At 47.0% G+C, this 14,679-nt stretch overlaps 2 long non-coding RNA genes across 2 annotated transcripts; both read right to left on the minus strand.

Annotated features, from left to right (window-relative positions):
* Nucleotides 1-10,994: 10,994 nt before the first annotated feature.
* On the minus strand, nt 10,995-14,458 carry LOC306815384. Its single transcript, XR_013777395.1, has 4 exons — nt 14,333-14,458; nt 13,821-14,104; nt 13,619-13,750; nt 10,995-11,130 (listed from the first exon to the last, which is right to left on the minus strand). It is a non-coding gene; the product is annotated as an uncharacterized lncRNA (long non-coding RNA).
* LOC306815383 lies at nt 11,843-13,591 on the minus strand. Its single transcript, XR_013777394.1, has 3 exons — nt 13,190-13,591; nt 12,244-12,811; nt 11,843-12,030 (listed from the first exon to the last, which is right to left on the minus strand). It is a non-coding gene; the product is annotated as an uncharacterized lncRNA (long non-coding RNA).
* Nucleotides 14,459-14,679: the final 221 nt, after the last annotated feature.

The raw sequence follows: 14,679 nt of genomic DNA on the forward strand, positions 1-14,679 counted from the left end.
GTTAGTTGCAAACCCAGGTGGTGTTTCTGTGTGGGGGTGCTGGGCTTTGTCACAACACGTGGCTGCCATTATGGCCACACAGCCGTTCCCGGGGAAACCCTCCTCAGGGAATCCCCACGCCTGTGCTCACAGCAATAAGGCAGGACACGCCAGGCAGAGCTTGGCCGAGCACGTGTAATGCCGGCGGGTTGCGCAACACCGCGCACGTGCTCCCTGCTCCGCACTGTAACTGCCGCCGCCGCTACCACCCCGCGGGGTACACCCCCCCCACGGGCCTGGTGAAGCGCGGAAAATAAACTTCACAACCTGTAAAGTTGTGGAGTAGGTACGTATTTTATTCAGCGCTGGACGCAGGGGGAGAGCATCCTCCCAAATCCTGTGTACCGTACATGCTTCTAACCTTCTATTTATCTAGGAAGTCCATGCATATTCTAAATCGCCTATACATATTGATTATCTGCCCCGCCTGTTCCCCGCTTCATATGGAGATTAGTTGCATATTCATTGCGGCTGCGTAGTTAATTGAATCGGTGGTCTTCAAATGAGTCTGTGAGCGGAAAATGATGAAGCAACAGTCTTCCTCACTAGTTGAACTCTTCACCTTGTCTTTCCACACATGCGCTTTTAGCCTCTTGGTCGTGATATTTTGCAGACTTTGCACTTTTACAAAGAGGGACCCTTTTCCTTATACATCAGGGGTCTCTTATCGTGCATTCCTTTTCCTTATAAGCACACAGTAACTGATAACATATGTTCTACTCTTCATTCTATTTAACCCTTAAATCCCCTGTTTCACTGGAGCCACCCCGTCTAAACCCCCCCCTGTACCTCGGGGCTAAATTGGGGTTCACTTACCTCTCTCAGACGAGGCGCGGTCCCACCAGTAACTCAGCGGAAGTTCTAACCCAAAGACGGCTCCTCTAGTCCCTCAGAGGAGTTCCCCGTCCCCTCCTCGTGTGCTCGGGGCTGGTAAAAGCAGCTCCGAAGTCACAGAGGTAGATGACCAGCACAGACGGCCTTTTAAAGAAAAAAAAAAACTGGGACTTCCAGGTTAGTAGGGTCTTAAAAGTAAGCTTTCGTCAGGCGCCACCTGCTAAGATTACTGTGTCTTTTTCCTAATTACTTAGGATCAGACAAAGTATCTGCATGGGTTAGAAAAGGATACAAAAGAGGCTCTTTCAGGTCCCAGGTTTATTTCATGGCGATGGTGTGGCAGGAAAGAGACAGATTCTCTCCGGGAGCGGGGTATTCAGGAGAGGGTAATGGGAGTGGCCTTGGATGGCAGCCAATGGGGTAAGGACACAGGGGGTAATACAGGAACTCCAAGTGGGCTACAAGGTCACAGGGGAAGGTCACAGGACAGGAAAAAGGACAGGGAGCCAGGGACCAACCGGAAGAGACGAACAGAGGTATGCTGAATCATTCTTTATACCTCATTACAACACCTGTCCCCATCCCTGTCTCAACCCTGTCTCCATCCATATCCCCATCTCCATGCCCATCCCCATCCCAGTCTTTTCCTTGTCCCCTCATTGTCCGCATCCCTGCGCCTGTCCCTGTCCCATCCCTGTCCCTGTCCCATCCCTGTCCCTGTCCCTGTCCCTGTCCATGTCCCATCCCTGTCCCTGACTGTCCCCTCCTGCAGGTGGCCTGTCCCATCTTCGCTGGTTTGCTGCACTATTTTTTCCTGGCGTCGTTCTCATGGCTGTGCCTGGAGGGGGTTCACCTGTACCTGCTGCTGCTCAAGGTGTTTGACAGCGACCCCGCCTGCCACAAGTACTACTACACAGCTGGGTACTGCTTCCCTGCCGTCATGGCCGTGGCTGCCGCCCCCGACCACCGGAGCTACGGCACCGACCAGGCGTGAACGGCAAGGGGATGGGAGAGCTGGGGCGGGGCTGGGCAGGGCTGGGGCAGGGCTGGAGCATGGCAGAGACATGGTTAAGATATGGCTGGGGTGTGGTGGGGTGGGGTCAGGGTGTGCTCATGGTCTGGCTAGAGTGTGGTCAGGGTGAGGTCCGGGTGTGGTCAAGGAGTGGTCAGGGTGAGGTCAGGGTGAGATCCAGGTGTGGTCAGGGTGAGATCCAGGTGTGGTCAGGGTGTGGTCAGGGTGTGGTATGGGTGTGCCTTTGTGTAGTCAGCGTGAGGTCAGGGTGTGGTCATGGTGTGGCTGGGGTGTGATCAGGGTGTGGCCAGGGTGTGGCCACGGTCGGGCTGGGGTTCCCCCAATGGGCGTGACCAGGTGTGAATGGAAGGAGCAGGGCAGAGCTTGAATCAGTGGGCATGCTCTGATTTGGAGGGTGTTGCTTGGTCTGGGGGTGGAGCTTCCCCATTGCAAGTGACAAGTGTGGCTGGAGGGGCTGGGCATGTGGCCTGAGTCAGGGGGCGTGGCTTGAAGCAGGGAGGGGTCCCAGGTGCTGCTGTAGGACCCCCCCAGGTGAGGGAGGGGGCTCAGGGGGAGGGGCTGGGTCTGATCAATGGGGGCAGGGTCTGATCAATAGGGGCGTGTTCTCAGCTGTTTGGGTGAGGTCTCACCTGTCTGTGTGGGGTCTCACCTATCTGGGCATGGTGTCACCTGTCTGGGCGGGGTCTCACCTATTTGGGCGTGGTCTCACCTGTCTGGGCAGGGTCTCACCTCTTTGGGTGGGGTCTCACCTCTCTGAGTGGGGTCTTACATGCCTGAGCAGGGTCTCAGCTGTTTGGGTGGGGTCTCACCTGTCCAGGCAGGGTCTCACCTGTTCGGCCCCATGGCCTTCGTCATCCTCATATGGGGGGACTTGGGGGGCTGGGGGGACACTGAGGGGTTTTGAGGGGGGGAGGGTCTGGGCATGAATGGACCTTCCTCTTCCTCATCCGGGGGGATGGGGGGCTCGGGGGTTTGGGGAGGTCTGGGGATGAACCTTTCTCATCCTCATCTGGGAGTTGGGGGTACCCCAGGGGTATGGGAATCGTGCCATGGGGCAGCTCTGGGGTTCCACAGTGGGTCTGGGGTCTCTCTGGGGTCTCACAGTGGGTCTGGGGTCTCTCTGGGGTCTCTCAGTGGTCTGGGGTCTCAGGGGTCCTGCAGATGACGATGGTGTTCCTGCTGGTCACTCTGCACAAGATGCTGTGCAGCTCAGCTGCCCTCAAACCCGACTCCAGCCGGCTGGACAGCATCAGGTGGGGCCAAACTGGGACCCCAAACTGGGAACCAAACTGGGAGCCCAAAATGGGGCACCAAACTAGGGCATGCCAAACTGGGAACCCCAACCTGGGACCCCAAGCTGGGAACCCCAAACTGGGAACCCTGAACTGGGGGCACCCCAAACTGGGGGGATGGACCCCTGATGGGCACCTACAAATGGGGGGGACCCCAAATGGGACCCCTGTGCTCAGAAGCTCTAAGAGTCAGTCTAAAGTTTTCTCTGATGTATGTAAATAACTGTTTGTTTTACCATCTGGGCTTTCTTTTGGGATACCCGGTACCCCTGCAGGCCCAAAAAGTTTAGTGTCCCAGTCTGAGGTTTCTCCTTTGCCCCGAGATCACCCCAGAGGGACACGAAGGTGGTTCAAACCTTGGTTTTCTCCTGAAGCAGCCGAAGAGAGATTGCCGGAGACAGTTTTTTCTTTTTCCAGGGATTGTTTATTATTTCTTATCTCTGGGACTTTTTGCCTGGCCAGCAGCAGTCTGCTCAGCCTGGCATCCATGGTGGAATCTGCCTGGTGAAGGCAGGGCTTATCTTATATAGTTTGTACTACGTATTACATGTTTACAAAATTTTCCCAATACAATACAATTTTATTAAATGGTCCAGCCCTGACCCCATCCAATCCAAGAGTGCCGACATGTCACCCAATATGGATGACAGGAAGAAGAAGGAGGAACAGGTGTCCACCCCCCAAATTCTCCATCTTGGCCATGTGTCCTATATCATAAACATTCAAATAAACCTATTTATCTATGTTCTAATAATCTAATTTACACTTCACTAATTTTGGAAGCTTGTTTCCATTCTCTTTGTGCTGACAACTTCCCCCAGGGGTTAGAATTCAGCACCTGTGCACCAGGGTCTCACTCAGAGGTCTTTGAGACCCTTGCCAGGGGGGTTTTGAGACCCCCAAGGAGGCCAGGGGTATGCCCTGGGCTCTCACATTTAGGAGTCTTACCATCCAATCCACACATGCCTCCTGGGTCCGGGTGGCTATTATGAGGTCATCCACGTACTGAAGCATCTGTCCTTCCCCTGGTAGGGGTTCCCAAGACTCCAAATCCTTTGCCAGATGTTCTCTAAATATAGTGGAGGAGTTCTTGAACCCCTGGGGCAGTACACACCATGTGAGCTGAGTTTTACGTCCAGTTTTGGGATTCTCCCATTCAAATGCAAACATTTTTTGGCTGGCTTCATGGAGAGGGAGGCAAAAGAAAGCATTTTTCAAATCTAGAACAGTAAACCAGGTTAGTTCAGGTGTCAAAAGAGTTAACAAAGTGTAGGGGTTAGCAACCACTGGGTATAAATCTTCAGTTATCTTATTAACAGCTCTTAAATCTTCTACTAACCTGTATGACTCATCAGGCTTTTTTCAGGGGCAAAATAGTACTAAAATTAGATTGACACTCCTTCAATAGTCCTATTTGCAAAACGTTTTCTATGATTGGGCTAATTCCTTCTCTGTCTTCCCTTTTCAAGGGATATTGTTTGACCTTTACCTATTGTTCTCCTTCCTTAAGTCGAATTTGTACTGGTAGAGCATTCTTTACTTTCCCTGGTATATTAGAGACCCACACTCCAGGGAATACCTGATTCTTTATTTTCTTAATAATTTCTTCTTTTTCATTTTCAACTTTGATTTTTTTTTGTTATTAGCATTAAGCTTAACAATTTCACAAATTGTTGGTCTTTTACCTCCAAACAAATTTCCCCATTTTTAAATATTATTTTTGCTTCCAGCTGCACTAGCAGATCTCTGCCTAAAAGTTCAGGTGGAGCTTTAGGCATATACAAAAATTGATGAATCCCCCACTGTTTTCCCAACTTATACTCTAATGGTTTGTAAAAATATGCTTTTTCAGATTGGCCAGTTGCTCCCTTTACTACAACATAATCGTTTGTTATAGGTATCAGGGCCTCGTTTAACACCGAATATGTTGCCCCTGTGTCTACTAAAAATTCCACTTCTTTTTCATTGTTCCCTAGTTTGATTATAACCAAAGGGCCCTCTAGGGTAGGACCCTCTGGTCCCCTTCAGTCCTCCTTTACATGAGCCATCACCCCCTCCCCTTTTCGGTCACCTTTTCTTTGTTCGTCACCCCTTCTTAATTCTGGACACTGGTTTTTCCAGTGTCCAAATTTATTGCAAAATGCACATTGGTTTTTTTCCAGCCAGGGTGGTCCTTGTTTTGGGGGACCATGCTCACGTTTCCCTTTTACATTTTCCTGTATTATTGCTACTAGTTTCATTGTCCCTGGTTTACACCCCTCTTCCCCATTGCTGAAAACTCTCCATGCCTCATCTAACAAAGTCTCCAAATTCCGACTTGCTGGGCCCCGCATCTTCTGGAGCTTTCTCCTGATGTCACCTGTAGATTGCCCTAAAAACAAGTTTACCAATTGTTGTATTCCCTCATCAGATTCAGGATCCAGGGTGGTGTGCTGAGGCATTGCCTCTCGCAATTGGTCTAGAAATTCAGAACGAGTTTGAGAGGAATTCTATTTAATAGCATAAAGGGCTGTCCAGTTTATAGTTCTAGGAATTGCACTTTCTAGTCCTTTTATTATCAATTCCTGATATTTTGTTCGCCGTGCTCTTTCCTCTGGCCTATTAGCATTCCAGCCTGGGTTCTGAAGGGGAAATACATCCTTAACATCGTCTTGTGTTATTCTACAATCATCCTCAGCCAAATCTTTAGCCACCTTCGAAAACATCTACCTCTCTTATTCTGTTAAGGAATCAAGTAGTATTTGAATGTCTTTCCAATCAGGCCTATGTTGTTTAACCATAAATTTCATTCTTTTTGTAACATTTAGTGGGTCAACTCGATAATTTTTTGCAATCTTTTCCAGAAATCTAAATCCCAGGCAGTAAAGGGGACTCTGACTAACACTGTCTCCCCCTTAGAGGTGACTGTTTCCCTTAAAGGGGCTTGTATGGTCTCTCTCTATTTTCTTTGGGTTCTTGATGCTATAGGACCCTGTGGGGAGAGTTCTTCCTCCTCACTATCACTGGAGGGTAAGGGTGGATACAGTCGGGTTGGCTCCTGTGGCTCAGGAGTGGGAGGGGAGACTCCCTTATTAATTATTTTTCTCTCAAGTGAGGATGAAGCAGGGGATGAAACAGGAGTAAAACCTGAAGTTGATAGCAATTCCAAATCTACTTTACCACCCTCTCTCTTCCTTGTCTCTTAGGGAGTGGTCTGAGCAATTCCTTTGTCTCCTCTTCCTGAGTTTCCATACAAGACACCTTGTCAGGATGTGTGCACCTTTGATTTATCGAGCACATGCTGCAACACCTCCTGGGTTTTTCCTTATTAGCTTTATTATTTTTATCAAGAGCCAACACTAAAGGGCCAGAGAGTGGTCTAATTCCACAAGCCTTTGCCACTCAGGGTGATTCCTAACAGTGAAAAACATGTCAGTGTAAGTAACTTCAAGCCACTTTTGCTCACGCTTAAGGATAAGCATCAGCTGTACCAAAGCATTACAGTCCAACGTCCCTGATGGGGGCCACTTCACCCCCTCCCCAAGTTTATAAAGTGGCCACCACTGTGTGCACAATTTAATATGCTCTCTTTTAGTTTCTGTATCCCTACGATTTACCAGCTCTTTCTAATATGCCAAAACACATTTCAAAGGACTACCTTTAGCAACCTCTTTGTTTTCAATTGCCCCCATACTGAAAATTCCTTTTTCTCTCAATGCCTTTTAACCTTATCCTAGCCCTGGAGCTTCACTTAGCAGTAACTTGGTACAAAGATCTTCCACTTATACACTTATTTGACCCACAATTTTCAACAAACTACACAATGAAAAACAACTCAGGGGTTACAGTCACAAACCTTTCTTGGACAGAGAAATTCCTTTGTCTTGGGATCCCTTTCCCTGAACCTTTTATCCAGCAAAGGAAAAGGGAAGGGATAAAAGCAGCCAACAAAATAAAGAGTTAACAGTAAAAACCAATGAACCAAATCAATTAAAATAACTCAAAAAGACACACATTACACTTTGGCCAAAACACAATTTTTTTTCTGCAGTGGGGGAAGAAAGCAGCTCCGGGCTCACATCGCTTCCTCATCCCTTTGCACTTGGAAACTAACCACACTTAGCCAAAACACCACTTCTTATACTAACCATTTTAAAGCTTCAAATACACACATACAGCTTAGCTTGCACAATTCAAGCATAAGGCCAGCACTCCAAATTCCTCTGCCCTCCTGAGCGTAAATATTCCTTTAACTACTCAGGGGGAAACCTCAAAACTTTTTTACAACTTACAAATGCAAAACTTTTGCCAACACACTCCCAAAAGCACACAAACCAAAACACGTACAGCATGCCACTGACCCACAATTCAAGCACACAAAGCTCAGAAAAACAAGCTGCACACTTAACCACATACATACATTTGGCACATGCAAATTGTGATCAAGCCCACAAAAGGAGTCACCACAAACCGACGCCTGCAAGCTTGGTGACCCAAAATGAAAATTACCACCACACCGCCGTTAAACCACAAATCAAACTGGATCCACCACTGCTCCTGTACCACAGCAATACTGGCAACGCTGTTATTGCAACTGCCCACCCACTGCCGCGCGAGCTCTGCTCCCGGGGCCATGACCGACCGGCCGCTATCTGCCACTATGGGGCAAGAGTTCTGGGTGCTGTTACCAGGCCCACCTGGAACACAAACTAAAACTAAATTCCGTGGAAACTTACAAACAAATCCACTTTAGGCTTTTTCACTGTGTGCTCGATGTCTTACAGTGTCTTACCAGTTTGCCTCTCTTACAGGTACCTATCTATAAGTTTTAAACATACCTTTTTGTCCGTATCTCCAGCAGTTCTAGTTCTGCTCTCCAGAGTGCCAGTGAGGAAAAGGAGCCTTCTTCCTAGGAAGATCCCAGGTGGGCACCCTACAGGGGTCCCGAACCCCGCTGGCCCCTCGGCCAGAGAGAACAAGGTCCCACCAGGGTCGCCAACTGAATTACTAAATATGAGTATTGATCTAATACCGATACTCAGCTGTGACGGACAAAAGACTCTGTAACAATTTAAAGTTAGATAGTGTATGTTTATTCAGCACTGGGCAGCAGCGTGAGGTCATCCTCTAATACGCACTGCAAAATCACAGGTGATTACAAAGTCTATTTATTAGCAAAGGAATTAAATAAATACATATTCATAATAACAGCCCCTCCCATTTCTCACTTCCTATGATAATTAGCTTGAATAGCTATTAAGCATGCGTGATTGACTTCTTAAATTAAGTTTGTGGTCGTTTTCCTGGGGACAAGTCTTAAAAGGAGGAAGTGAGGCGAGTCTTCCTCACCCTAAACTCTTGACTTTTTCTATCACTGACAATACAAATGATTTCTGGGGATAGTCCGATTTTCCAAACAGTAGGTTTCTAGTTGCATTTTCTATGTTCTTTGGTTCTGATCCCTAGTTTTGTCTTTTCCCATTGTAAACGCAGCTGAGCAAACATGAAATGACTGACAATTAATTATTTAAGTTTCAGATAACTACTCCCTTCGAATTTTTAATTAATTTCAGCAATGTACCTAAAATCCTAATTTTTTAAGATTGGTGTTTCAGTTTCTCTCCAAACTAAAGTTCAATTCATCACTTTTGTAATGTCTACCTAGAAGAAGCTTTTAGGACTCAAAGAACCACCAGACTTTTAAGTGGTGGTACCTTTAATCTGGAAGAAATCCAGATCCATAGGGAAATTTAACAGGCAGAAGCCCAGTCGCAGGCACAGGGCCTGGAACACAAACTCAGGTTTATTTCTCAGTGAAATGAAGCTCACTTCACCACTTTTGTAATGTCTATTTAGAGGAGGCTTTTGGCACTCAAAGAACAACCGGGCTTCTAAGTGGTGGTATTTTTAGTCTGGGAGAAATCCTGATCCATATGGAAATTTAGCACGCCGAAAGCAAGTGTAAGGCACAGGGTCCTGGACACTAAAAGTGGCCCCTTCCCTTTGAAAGGAAACACACCCTCCTGGTTTCCTAATACCTTTTGGAGGAAGTGTTTGTGAGTCCCATTTTAATCAGGGTTCTAAGTGTTGGCATCTTTAGTCTAGGAGAAATCCTGATCCATAGGGAAATTTAAAAGGCAGTAGCCCGGTCCCAGGCACAGGGCATTGGACACAAACTGAGGTTTATTTCTCAGTCAAATGAAGCTCACTTCACCACTTTTGCAATGCCTATTTAGAGGAGCATTTTGGCACTCAAAGAACAACCAGGCTTCTAAGTGGTGGCATTTTTAGTTGCTGGGAGAAATCCTGATCCTTAGGGAAATTTAGCAGTCAGAAGCCCAGTCTTAGTCCCAGGGCCTGGACACAAACTGAGATTTATTTCTCAGTGAAATGAAGCTCAATTCACCACTTTTCTTATGTCTATTTACAGGAGGCTTTTGGTACACAAAGAACAACCAGGCTTCTAAGTGGTGGCATTTTTAGTCTGGGAGAAATCCCGATCCTTAGGGAAATTTTTCAGGAAGAAATCCAGTGTAAGACACAGGGCCCTGGACACAAACTGAGCTTTATTTCTCAGTTTAATGAAGGTCAATTCACCATATTCCTAATGTCTTTTTAGAGGAGGTCAGTGATCCTGGGAGCTCCATGGGCAGCAGGGTGGGGACCCCATTGAGCTGGAGAACACCCAGGTAGGAGAAAAATGGGCATTTGCAGTCACGCAGGGGGGAAGGGTAGCTGCAGGAATCTGGGTGGGAAAAATGTGGGGGAAGCCACATGAGAGAGAAAGTCCACGAGATGGGAAAGTCCACAGAATAGGAAAAATCATGGGATGGAAGAAACAATGGGAGCAACCATAAAAGAAATCATGGGATGGAAAACGATGGGAAAGAACGTGAGAAAAACAATGAGAAACATCATGGGAAAGACCATGGAAGCAGCTGTGGCATGGGATGAACCATGGGAGGAACCATGGAAAAAATCATAGTGTCCAAGTTTAGGACAAATTTGGGGAAAAAGAGCTCCAAAGGGTCCCCCCCCCCTTTTCTTTTTCACAGTTCCTTCCTTCACTGAGCTCAGAAAGAATTGTTCTTCTGGTGAAAATGGAAAAAACTTTTTTATTAACAAAAATACAAAAGAAATACTCCCCAACCCAAACCCAGATGAGACAAACCCAGCCGGTCCTCGCCGGAGAGAGCGGCAGAGCCTCCCAAGCCGACCTCCAGCAGCGGCCCCCGAAGTCCAGATCCTCGTCCTCCGGAGTCAATGCAAATCCCTGGAGCAGGAAGAAGGGAGAGAGGGGGAGGGGCAGCCGGGAGCAGGCCAAAGCAAGCCCAATACAAGCCAAAGCGAGCCCAAGACAAACAAAAGCAAACCCAAGACAAGCCAACACAGGGGCACAGACAAAACAGCTGGGGGAAAAGGAAAAAAAAACGGCCAAAGCAGCCAGGGGAGGGGGTTACAGCTGAGCAGACGGCAGAGACCAAGACACAGCCCACAACCGAAGCGCAGCAAGAGACAGCCGGAAAACACCAGCCTAGATAAAACAGTCCGAGGGAGGGACAGGCAGCTGCACGGAGGAAGCAAGGAGAGGAGCCAGTCCAAACATCAGCCCATTACACATAGAACACAGTAAAAAACATGCGAAAAACGTTGGGAGAAACCATGGGAAGAATTGCCCCATCCCTGACCCTTAGTGACAGACCGGATTCTGTTCCCTCCACCTTGCCTTCCCTTTTTTTGCTAATCAACCCCTTAATCATCCCCAGATCCAGTTTGCAACTAAAACACCCTTTTCCCTCATTTCTCCTCACTTTTATTGATGCATCCCAAAGCCTCTTCCCAGATTTCGCAGGATTCGTCCTCAGAGCAAGCGTGCTCATGGCAGGTAAGGCCCTGGCCAGGGACACAGGTGCAACAGCGCTGGCAGTGATCCCGGAAAAGCAATTCATGGGGCTGCCGGGAGGGAGAAGAGAGAAAGGGAAATCCATAAAAATAGGGGAAAAAAGGAAAAACACATAAAAAAGGACATAAGTGCCGAAGAATAGGGAAAACAGTGAACAAACTGTGAGGCAAAGGGATGTACGTGCATGCCTTCCTAGAAGTAGGGAAAAAGGTGGACATGCAGGAATAAAAGACATAAATATATAAAAATAGGGGGGAATGCTGGAAAAAAGCATAAATATAGGAAAAATGGGGAAAATGCAGAAAAAGAAATGCAAATGCAGAACACAGGGAGAAATACAGGCAAGAAAAAAGATGTAACTGTCTAAAAATAGGGGGAAAGAAAGGAAACACGGAAATATGACATAAAAATAGGGGGATAGAAAAGGGAAAAATTCTGGGAAATATGAGAAGAAAAATAGGGGAAAATGAAAGAAATAAAGGTGTAAATTCATAAAAATAGGAAAAATGGGGGGAACTTAATTTTTAAAATGCAAATACATTAAGTCGTGGAAAACAACCAAATAGGGAAACAGAGGTAAATGCAGAAAAATATGAGACAAAGGAAAAAAATGCAGGAAAAATCTAAGGACATAAAAATAAAAGAAATAAGAAGGAAGAGAAGGAAAAAGGAAACAAATGTATAAAAATAGGGAAAAATGAAGGGAAAAAAGACATACATTTTCCTAAAACCAGGAAAAAAGGCCAGTAAAACTACCTTATAGTATTCTCCATCTGTAAAGCATGTGCAGTATTCCTGGGGAACGCATCTGTGTCCATCAAAGACAGAGCCCTGGTGGCACTGGCAGCCCTCAATGCATGTCTGGGGACAGGTAGTGGCATTTCCAGCACAGGTGTTGGTGCAGGTGTTGGTGCAAAGGGAGTAGGTGCTGTTGGCTGGGCAGGTGAGGGCTGGAATTTTCATGGAATCATGGACTGAGTTGTATTGGAAGAGACCTTAAAGCTCATCCCATCACCATCATCCCAAGTCCTGCGTGTCTCCACTGTCACCCACACCCAAACAGGGAACATTCCCCAGCTGCACCCTGCCTAACTCCAGTATCACCTGGAGATCTTCCCAACCCCAAACAGGGGACATTGGCCCTTGTGCCCTCCCAAACTCACGGCAGAAGGATGGTGCCCTCCAAGACCCCACGGTGACTCCAGCATCTTGGCATGCACTGACATAGCTCTGGATACTCTGGCACAGGACATGCATGTCCCCTCCCGTCAGACAGAGGTCATGGATGCAGGATTGAGAATACGGGATGGGGTCGATGATGTGATGGCAGGAGCCAAAGGGACCTTCGGGGGCCATGAGGAGGCCACAGTATTTGGGTTTTTGGAGGACTGCCACTTTTTCCTCTCTGCAGGTGGGACACTCATCCTTGGGACAGGTGTCACTGCAAGGTGTAGCTGCTGTTTTCCACACAGATCCAAAGGCTGTTGAATCTGGAGCCAGTTGGCCACTGGAGAGCTGGAAATCATCATTACGTTGACCGTTGTAGTTGCCACACAGGCCACACAGGCGCCCCATGTAGGTGTGGGGGAACGTGACCATCACGTGCTGGACAAGGTCATAGTGGACCACGAGGCTGAAGTCAGTGCGGAGCAGGACACCTGTCCCATGTGGGTAGACCTGGACCTGTCCCTTGCTCAGGAGAGTGGGGAGGTGGTGGGAGATGGAATCCACCTGGGATAGAGAAGCAAGAGTCCTCCAGTGAGGAAGTGGGACCAAAACTTTGGGGAAAACACCTCTCCAACAATATTCTGACAGATTCGTGGATCCCCCTTGGAAGGAAAAGTTTTGATGAGAATGGATTAATATTGGAAATGCAGTGAAGGCTCCCCTCATCAAGGAAACACAGTTTTGGGGTTGACTGAGGTAGAACAAAAAATTCAGAGATAACAGTTTCTGACCAAAGTTTTTATGCATTTATGGATCTTGGTTACAGAGAAAAGTTGGGAGGAGTATGGACTGGGCTTGGAGATGGGCTGAGGTGTCTCTTCCATCAAGGAAACCCAATCTGGGGGGATCCCGTGAGATGTGCAACATCAAGTGCCACCTTACCATGACATCTGCCCCTTTTCCTTGTTTCAAGGTCAAGGTGACCCCATAGACTTCCACAGACAACGCTTGGATCGTGGATCCTGGAGACCTTCCCCTTCTGCCATGCCTCTTTCTGGATTGTGACAATAAATGATGTCACATTGTCACCTTTGCAGGTCTTAGTGAGAACATAGGAGCAAATATCAGTCACCCATTAAAGGTGACATAGGTGCCACAGAAGTGCTGGACACCTCCGTGGGACACTGGAAGACACCATCAATGACCTTCCCTGGGCCACCATCAGGACAGGAAGTATGTCCCCCTTTCACCTCCAGGATTGCAGACACTGTGTGGGATACTATCACGGTCATCTTCAGGCCTAGGGTGAAATTGCATGCCTCTTGGATGTTCACTGCTACTGCTGCAACAGCTCTGAGGCATGCTGGCCACTCCTTGGCTGCCGTGTCCAGCTGTTTGGAGAGGTAGTCCTGACACATGCAGCCCTCGTGGTATTGCCTTGAGCATGTGGCAGAGTCAGCACCACAGGTGTGCTGGCAGGTGTGGGAGCAGAGCTCATAGGAGCTGTTGGAAAGACAGGGAATTTCAGATGGAGAATGTGGTGAAAAGGTAAGGGATCTTTTCCTAAGCTCACCATGACTTTTCCAGGGTGTTCCCTGCTGATGCTAATGGTTTTGTTGTAGACTTTGACTGTCTTGAATTGTCTGGGGTCATTTTTGTGAGGGGTCTTAAAAAGAAGAAGTGAGGCGAGTCTTCCTCACCCTGAACTCTCAACCTTTTCTATTGATGACAATGCAAATTACTTCTGGGACAACTCTAATTTCCTCCCTTCATGACTTGGAATAAGTTTCTGGTTGAAATTGTTTGTGTTTCTTCGGATCTATTTACTAGTTTCTTCTTTTCCAATTGCAAGCAAAGCTGAACAAACATAAAAATGACAGACAATTAATTATTTAAACCTGAGATAACTATCTCAAGCCCAGTATCTTCTAACTAACTTCTAACTTTTAATTATTTTCAGCAAGGCTTATCTATCCATCTGCTTTTAATTAACTCTAGTAAATAACTAACTTTTATCTAGAATCCTAATTTCTTTAAAATTAGTGCTTCATTTCCCACTTCTTTGAAATTATTAAGTTATTTTACTCAATATGGAGATTTTTCTTGTTCTATCCAAGATGCACAGTGGCAATCTCTCAAGAGCAAGCCATACGCCTTTGACAGTGATGCTAAGTCTGCCACTTGTCGTAGTATCCTCCAATTCCAAACAAGTACTACAACAGACAGAATCAAATTTATGCTAACTAAAATAAGCAACACAGTGATTGCGTGAATTAAGGCATTAAGCAAATCGGTTGCGGTTGGTGACCACCCAAATAGCACATCCCACCAATGATGAGACAGATGTTCTTCAAATTTTTTAAAAAACCCTTTTATGGTTTCCATGTTGTGGTGTATAGTGATCAAAGTCTTTTTCCCTGCATCTTGAATAT

This window comes from Erithacus rubecula (assembly GCF_903797595.1).
Source record: "Erithacus rubecula genome assembly, contig: scaffold_121_arrow_ctg1, whole genome shotgun sequence".
Taxonomy (NCBI): Eukaryota; Metazoa; Chordata; class Aves; order Passeriformes; family Muscicapidae; genus Erithacus; species Erithacus rubecula.